The sequence below is a fragment of the Mytilus galloprovincialis genome, chromosome 8, assembly GCF_965363235.1.
Source record: "Mytilus galloprovincialis chromosome 8, xbMytGall1.hap1.1, whole genome shotgun sequence".
Lineage (NCBI taxonomy): Eukaryota > Metazoa > Mollusca > Bivalvia > Mytilida > Mytilidae > Mytilus > Mytilus galloprovincialis.
The window spans coordinates 44,537,095-44,545,582 of NC_134845.1; the positions used below are offsets into that span (position 1 = coordinate 44,537,095).

General features: G+C 32.1%; 1 long non-coding RNA gene across 1 annotated transcript; it reads right to left on the bottom strand.

Annotated features, from left to right (window-relative positions):
• Nucleotides 1-372: 372 nt before the first annotated feature.
• LOC143043314 (uncharacterized) lies at nucleotides 373-7,953 on the bottom strand. Its single transcript, XR_012968305.1, has 3 exons — nucleotides 7,829-7,953; nucleotides 2,679-2,772; nucleotides 373-985 (listed from the first exon to the last, which is right to left on the bottom strand). It is a non-coding gene; the product is annotated as an uncharacterized LOC143043314 (long non-coding RNA).
• Between the last annotated feature and the right edge of the window lie 535 nt (nucleotides 7,954-8,488).

Genomic DNA, 8,488 nt, shown 5'->3' on the forward strand with positions numbered 1-8,488 from the left:
TCCCTGATCAATGGCGCAGAGGAAGATATCTCTCTGGTCGTATTATAATTTGCTGACTGATATACTGTTGACCCAAGTAACTTTGTTACACACTGTTGAAAAAGTAATGCCCCTTTTTTCAACAATTTCCTCAGAGGAAAAAGAGTTTTCCTCAAGGGAAAAAGATTTCCCTTAGGGAATTTGCTGCATAATTATTTCCTTTGAGGAAATTGTTTTTCTTTTGAGGAAATTTGCCGCTTCAAATTTTCCTTTGAGGAAATTTCCTCTAAGGAAATCAATGTTCTTCAAATTTCCTCTAAGGAAATTTCTGAACATCAAATTTCCCTTAAGGAAATGTTTTTCCTCTATAAAAATTTCATAACAGTACAAACATTGACAAACAGTATAAATATATTTTCTCCTAGACTGAATTATTGATCATGTTGATACAAAAGATTATATAAAATAAACACTTTTCATGTCAAATTAACTTGTCTTCTGTTTCAGCTGCTGTGTATAATTATTCTACCCCCTACATAACAGTTCAGTGCATAAATAATTCCATTCACAAGACATCTTCCTTCAATTGGTTGAATAAATTTTGGCAACTTGTTCTTCAAACATCTTCTCTGTATATTTGATATGATGGAGAGCCATGTACATAATATTATGTACATGAATGGATAACGCATGTGTTTATTTCGACAACAAACATGACAAAGATACTATTTTTTTTCTTAATTTCTCCATAATCCATCAGTGAATATGTAGGTTGTTACATTTTACACCATTGTGTCCTTGTGCATCTTTGATAGTACTCCATTTTGTTTATAGCAATTTTGTAGAATTTTTTCTATTTCTTTTTCCAGAAAAACACACAATTGAGTTCATTTCACATTAATTAATCCAATTAGCACATTATGTAGAAAAGTATTAACAAATAAGTTTCCTCTTCAGTATAGACTTGCAGGACTTGACGATGATCATAAAAACCAAGATATCTGACCTATAAATACACAAAATAAAAATAAAAAGTTATAAACATGATAAATGGAGAAAAAAACAGCAATATAAATAGGCTTATTTTATCATGTTTTAATTAAGGGAGCTACCATTTGATTTTTATGGGGGGGGGGGGCTAGGATGAAATTTGAAAAAAATAGGCAGGACAGGAGTTTTGAGTAAAAAAAAAGGCAGGATGTGACACTTGCAAAATAAAAAAAGTCAGGACGACAAATTAGGTAAAAAAAAGTCAGGATAAACTAAAAAAAAAAAGGCAGGACCGATTAGAGTAAAAAATAAAAAGGCAGGACAGAGATTACAGCTAAAAAAAAATGCAGGACAAAATTTTTCATCCTAGCCCCCCACCCCCCACCCCCCATAAAAATCAAATGGTAGTTCCCTAAAGTCATAAGAAACCTCAAATTAAAAAAAAATATGTATAATAATTATGTTTTTTATAACTAAATGGATAGTTTTCATTATGCAACTTAAGTACATATACTTTTTTCTGAGGAAAATTCTTTAATTTGTCCACATTTAGAAGAAGTTTACTGATTTTTAATTGCTTGCTTCCAGGAAGCAATTCGCCGATACATATTTTCCATATACATAGTGACCCGAGCGTAACCCTCCTTGTAAAAATCCGGTGACCACAATATGCAAGGATCTGTCATTGAAATAAACAAATAGCTGATTATACATGTTAAACACGTGCTCAATACCCATGCTTTTTGTGATTTGTTTACTATAAAGTGGCAATCGGTAAAACTCAGCTTCAAAACACGGCATTTAATCAGTGAGCAGCATTATTTGTTAAATCATAACAAACAGAGAGAAAAAAAATTGACGATTTATATGATATACTTGTGAAAATAATGATAAAATCGTGCACAGAGGACTAAGTTTATGATGTATACATGCATTGGTTCAAAAGTTGGACAAACTTTATTTTTCATCACTCACTCGTTTCATATAACTTTAACATTTGAGAAACTTTCATTTGATATTCTTACTTGTCATGCTTTATATGAGTTCTCTTATTTCAGTGCTTTGTGTCCAAGATTAAATATTCGTTGTTTAGTGCCTTGCAGTGATATTTAAAGTTTAGCCACTTGCAAAAGTTGTTATAGAATGTTCATATGCTGTGTTATTTGAACCACTGTCCTATATTATGGTCAGGTAAGAGGTTGAGTGCTCACAGACATGATATTTTTTTATTAATTGTTATTGTTTTTGAACATGTTGAACTAAATTGGATTGTTTAAATCTTTTCATGTTGGGATCTTTATTGGCTGACCTATAAAGGAAGTGTTGTCTCATTGTTGAAGGCCAGCCCCTCATTGGCCTTTAATTTCTTGCATCCACTTCTTTGAACTCTGGTGGATAAGTCACTCATTTACCATACCACATCTTCTTATTTTTATAAGAGTCATCATTCAAAGGCAATTACTTTTATCATGTTTATTACTGTAATTCAGAAATTATCCAGAGGTTTTTAGTAATGCGATTAATGTGACTGGGTGAGTATCGCAAAAATAAGAAATCATATTTCGATAACAGAAACATATATATATCATGTATATATAATTGATGCAGATTTTTTTTGTACTCACAATAAGTTGTCCATTCCCTGAAAAATCACAATAATAAATGCAAGCAATAATTTCTGAATTTACAGTATATAGAAGTGGTCTTACCATTTAGGCCTTGTTGTATTCTGTTTATCTTGTTTTGTCGCTCATTTCTATTGAAACTGTTTATATTTTTCATTATTTTTCTATATTTCTTGTCCTATAAAACATAAAAAGGGTAAAAACTATTATTAAACATCAGTATTTTCTTTATATACAATAATATTTAATAAGAATGGAATATTTGTGCTATTTCATTTCACAAACTTTTGGTCAGTCATGACTTTCAAAGACTTTCACCCTGGTCAATAGTTTAAAAAACAAACATTCCCATACTTTTTCTTGGTGTTCATACTAATTTTTCATTGGACAACAAAAACATGATTCAACTATTCTTCTATGATTTGTTTTGCTTGACTACGTTAAACTCTGAAATATTGTTTACAGTATAATCTGTATGTGTCTAACTCGTCAAAATTTCAAATTAATATATAAATAACCAATAAGAATGCTATGCATGGCTCAGCTTGATACAAACATGATACAAACTGGAACATGATACAAACTTGATACAAACTTGATACAAACTGGAAATGTGAGGATATGATTGAAGCTTTAAACTTTCTGCTTGATAACATTTATGTACGTTTCGGCGATAAAGTGTATCGTCAGGTAGTAGGTATTCCTATGGGCACCAACTGTGCCCCTTTAATAGCAGATTTATTTCTATATTGCTATGAATCTCAGTTTATGACCAAACTCAGTAAAGACCCATCATTGTTACATTTGGTTGATACATTCAAAAATACCTACCGTTATCTGGATGATATTTTTTCGTTGAATAATCCAGAGTTCTCTAAATATACTTCAGAAATTTACCCAAACGAACTTACTTTAACTAAATCTAACATAAACAGCAGCAGTTGTCCTTTTCTAGATTTAGACATTTCAATTTCAAACGGGAAACTTCACACTAAAATTTACGACAAAAGAGACGATTTTTCATTTCCTATTGTTAATTTTCCTTTTTTAGACGGCGATGTGCCTTTGGCTCCATCATACGGTGTTTATATATCGCAACTCGTTCGGTTTGCCCGTGTGTGTTCTGATGTCATAGATTTTAACGAACGTAATCAATGCATCACTGGTAAATTGTTGTGTCAGGGATTTCGATACCATAAATTACTTAAAACTTTTACTAAATTCTTTCATAGATACAAAGATTTGATTAGTAAATTTGACTATACCTGTAGAAAGCTTATTAAAAATGGTATTTCACATCCTAAATTTTATGGTAATATTGTACTTAAAGCGAGGAAATCACTATGTGATCCTTGTAAACTCATCGAACCTTTAAACAAACTTATAAGTAAGGGTTATCGTACCAATATTGTAATAAGATCTCTGAATATAGTTCACATTGGCACTAATATTGATATTGTCATTAGCAAATTAAAACATAACTAAATTTCATTATCTTTTGAGGCGAGATGTATAGAGACACAGACACGTTAACTTTTATTTCTATAGAAGTCGCTCTTCACTATACTACTACCTGTCGATACATTTATTTTTGGCATTGCACAAGTCATGTCTTCTTTGACTATTAATGACGTTAAAATACTAAATCCCTGTGATGTGTTTTAGTCGATTTTAGTCTCTGATGCATGATTTTTTATTATTAATTGGTTTTGGCTTTTAACTAGCTGTCAGTAACTGCGAGTACTCTCAAATCTTATTTTCTTGTTAATTCGACCTGTTGATACTGTTTATAATGCTTTTTTGTCATTTTTTATTTATACGGATCTTGTCTGTACACCAGCATTGATTATTTGTAATATCTTCACTTATTCTTACAACATTTGTATAAACTTCAAGATTATAAAAAAACCGTTTTTTTTTTCTAAAGTGAACATTGATTGGTTAAATATTTCTCAGTCATGTCCTGTTTTTGAATTTGTTTGTTAGCTTTTTGGTCATGAATGTTTGTCTCTAATATTTAATTAACTGTGCATTTGTATTCAGATATCGCAGATCAAATTTATTCGTTCATTGTTTAATCATACGTTTTTTGATTGAGTTAAGTCTGCCAATTGATATTTTATCGTATGTTTTTCTTTGTTGTGATGTTATGCTATTGTTTCAGAAAAAGGGAGAAGGTTTGGATCCATTAAAACGTTTAATCCCGCTGCAAATGTTTGCACCTGTCCTAAGTCAGGAATCTGATGTACAGTAGTTGTCGTTTGTTTATGTAATATATACGTGTTTCTCGTTTCTCGTTTTGTTTATATAGATTAGACCGTTGGTTTTCCCGTTTGAATGGTTTTACACTAGTAATTTTGGGGCCCTTTATAGCTTGTTGTTCGGTGTGAGCTAAGGCTCCGTGTTGAAGGCCGTACTTTAACCTATAATGGTTTACTTTTTAAATTGTTATTTGTATGGAGAGTTGTCTCATTGGCACTCACACCACATCTTCCTATATCTATACACTTTAAACCCTGAACAGTTGGAGCAAGTATGGACACAACATTCAATTCAAACTTTTCTACATTGGTTAGAGGTATAGGGGGAGGTTGAGATCTCACAAACATGTTTAACCCCGCCGCATTTTGCGCCTGTCCCAAGTCAGGAGCCTCTGGTCTTTGTAAGTCTTGTTTTATTTTAATTTTAGTTTCTTGTGTACACTTTGGAAATTAGTATGGCGTTCATTATCAATGAACTAGTATATATTTGTTTAGGGGCCAGCTGAAGGACGCTTCCGGGTGCGGGAATTTCTCGCTACATTGAAGACCTGTTGGTGACCTTCTGCTGTTGTTTTTTTATTTGGTCGGGTTGTTGTCTCTTTGACAAATTCCCCATTTCTGAATTGTAAATTTGGATTGTGATTCAATAGTTGATGCAGCATAGGTTTCTGACATTGAATGAATGTGGTCCAAGTACTTAAAAATTTTAAATTGACAATTTACCTCTAAAATGGTCCAATATTCAAAATCTTAATACATGGTTAGATGCAGCATATCAACATGATCAAAGAACCCAAATAAAATTCAATTTTGGACCCTTTAGATCTCAATGTGGACCAATTTGTTAACGGGCCAAAATATCAAAAATCTAAATGAATGGTTAGATTCAGCATATCAAAGAACCCCATATATATATTCAATTTTTTTGAAATCAAACAAAGTAAAATATTGGACCCCAATTTGGACCAACTTGAAATTTGGGCCCATACTAAAAATCTAAGTAAATATTCAGATTCAGCATATTAACATGATTAAAGAACACCAAGAATTTAAATATTATTAAAATCAAATAAAGTTCAATTTTGGACCCTTTAGATCTCAATGTGGACCAATTTGTTAACGGGGCAAAATATCAAAAATCTAAATGAATGGTTAGATTCAGCATATCAAAGAACCCCATATATATATATTCAATTTTTTTGAAATCAAACAAAGTAAAATATTGGACCCCAATTTGGGCCCATACTAAAAATCTAAGTAAATATTCAGATTCAGCATATTAACATGATTAAAGAACACCAAGAATTTAAATATTATTAAAATCAAAATAAGTTTAATTTTGGACCCTTTGAACCTTAAGATCATAAGATAGACCAATTTAAACAGGACCAAAAAACTAGGAATCTAAATACACAGTTAGATTTGGAATATATATATATCAAAGAACCCCAATAATTCAATTTTCTATAAAATCAAACAAAGTTTAATATTGGCCCCTTTTGGCCCCTAATTCATGTAATTTCTAAACTCTGGACAAAAACTCTGGTCACAAACCCTGTGTTTGAGTTTCATAGATTTCTGTTAACTTATACTAAAAGTAATTATGCGAAAACGAAGTGTCTTCGGACTACGACGACTACATGATAAAATTGAGAATGGGAATGGGGAATGTGTCAAAGACCCCCCTTTTTTGGACTATCAATGCATTTGAATGGGGACATGTAATTACCCCCCCCTTTTTTTGTCCTGGGTTAGGAAACCCCTTTTTAAAATGACTGGATCCCCCCCCTGAAGGGTCTATCATTAAGTTTGACAACTTCAGACATACTACTTTACCAAAAAAATTGACACATTTCATCCAATTTAATTTCATACTTTACTTGCTATTTCATCCATAATATTCTAAAGAAAGAAATTTGGAAGGAGTATGATTTTAATTTGCAAGTTATACACTATCCAAACTAGAGACCTAATAGAGTAGATATATACTTGACTAAGGGAGCTACCATTTGATTTTTATGGGGGGGGGCGGGGGCTAGGATGAAAAATTTTATCCTGCATTTTTTTTTATAGCTGTAATCTCTGTCCTGCCTTTTTATTTTTCACTCTGTTCGTTCCTGCCTTTCTTTTTTTAGTTTATCCTGACTTTTTTTTTGCTAGTGTCTCATCCTGCCTTTTTTTTTCTCAAAACTCCTGTTCGGCCTATTTTTTTCAAATTTCATCCTAGCCCCCCATAAAAATCAAATGGTAGCTCCCTAATTTAAATCAAACTTGGGGTGACTGGGGACAAAGATTTAAGGGAATAGATGACAGTTTACCTACAATGATCTAGCTTCATGGCAATGGCATACGTACATTACAGACTACATGTACATCATGTACATGGTCATTCTTAATTGTGTTTAAACTTTGGGAGTTCATTTTTTTAATGTTTAAAGCTAACAATTTCAACTACATACATTTATCAAGATTTGATTCTACATTTATATATAATTGTGTATGTCACATGTATGTACATGATGTATTTTAATGTAAAGCATCTGAAAACTCATTAGCCGTTTCATATTTATTTCAGTTCTTCAAAAGGCAAATTTATATGAGCCTATGCCTGAAAACAGAGATTTCTTATTAAGGAGAAAGCCCCGCCCCCCCATTTTGGTGTGAAATATTTTGTTGATTATATAGGGAATCACTGAAGCATGACTGGAGCAAGCATCCCCCTCTGCCCCCCCCCCCCCAAAAAAAACAACAAAAATTAAAAAAATGGAAATTTCTGGATCTGCCCATGTCAACCTTTCACTCAGGTCATTGGTGAAGAGTTGTCACACAAAATAAATGATATCAAATGTTCATATGTATATGTTTTAGCTCGTGTAGGTGTAAGGAGGCAATCATTTGATTTGTAGGGCAAAAAGCCTTTAAGGGTGAATAATCTTGCCTTGTAAAACTTATGCTATAAATAAAAATTAATACATTTCCATTTAAAAATCCGTCAGCCCAATCTCATCCAGTGAAATAGATTATTATCTGTTTTCGAAATTATATGGAAGTACTTAGTAGTTCAGACGCATTGCAAGGCATTTTTTCTAAGGAGACGTGTAGACTCATTTAAGAATGTAGGACAGAAAGTCACAGGACAAAAAGTCACGGACAAAAAGTCACGGGAATTGGGGGAATGGAACCAATAAATTGATAGGATCCGATATGATCTTCCCAGTACGGAGCACCTATTTTTTTTAGGTAATTATTATTAGTGTCGGTGATCTCACAAGTAAATCAGAGAAAATATTGCATGCAAATTAATGAGCAGAGAAGAGACAATTATCAACTTGTGTATTATTCATTTTCTCGCAGTTATTTACGGTAAATATGTATATATATCCCAAAACAGGTGTTCGGTTCTAGTACTATACAATTTAGTAAAACTGCTATATTTTGGGGCCGAAAAGGGGTCTTACTGAACCTACTCCTTTATAAATCTTAAGTAGGAATGCGTGGGTTCCATTTCATGAGACCTACACGGATTTTTTATAAAATAAATTTTAAAATTATAAATACAGTTTTCAATTCTTTCCCGGCATAGATAAAAAAAAATATGAAAATAAATAATCTTTTGAAAATAATACGATATGG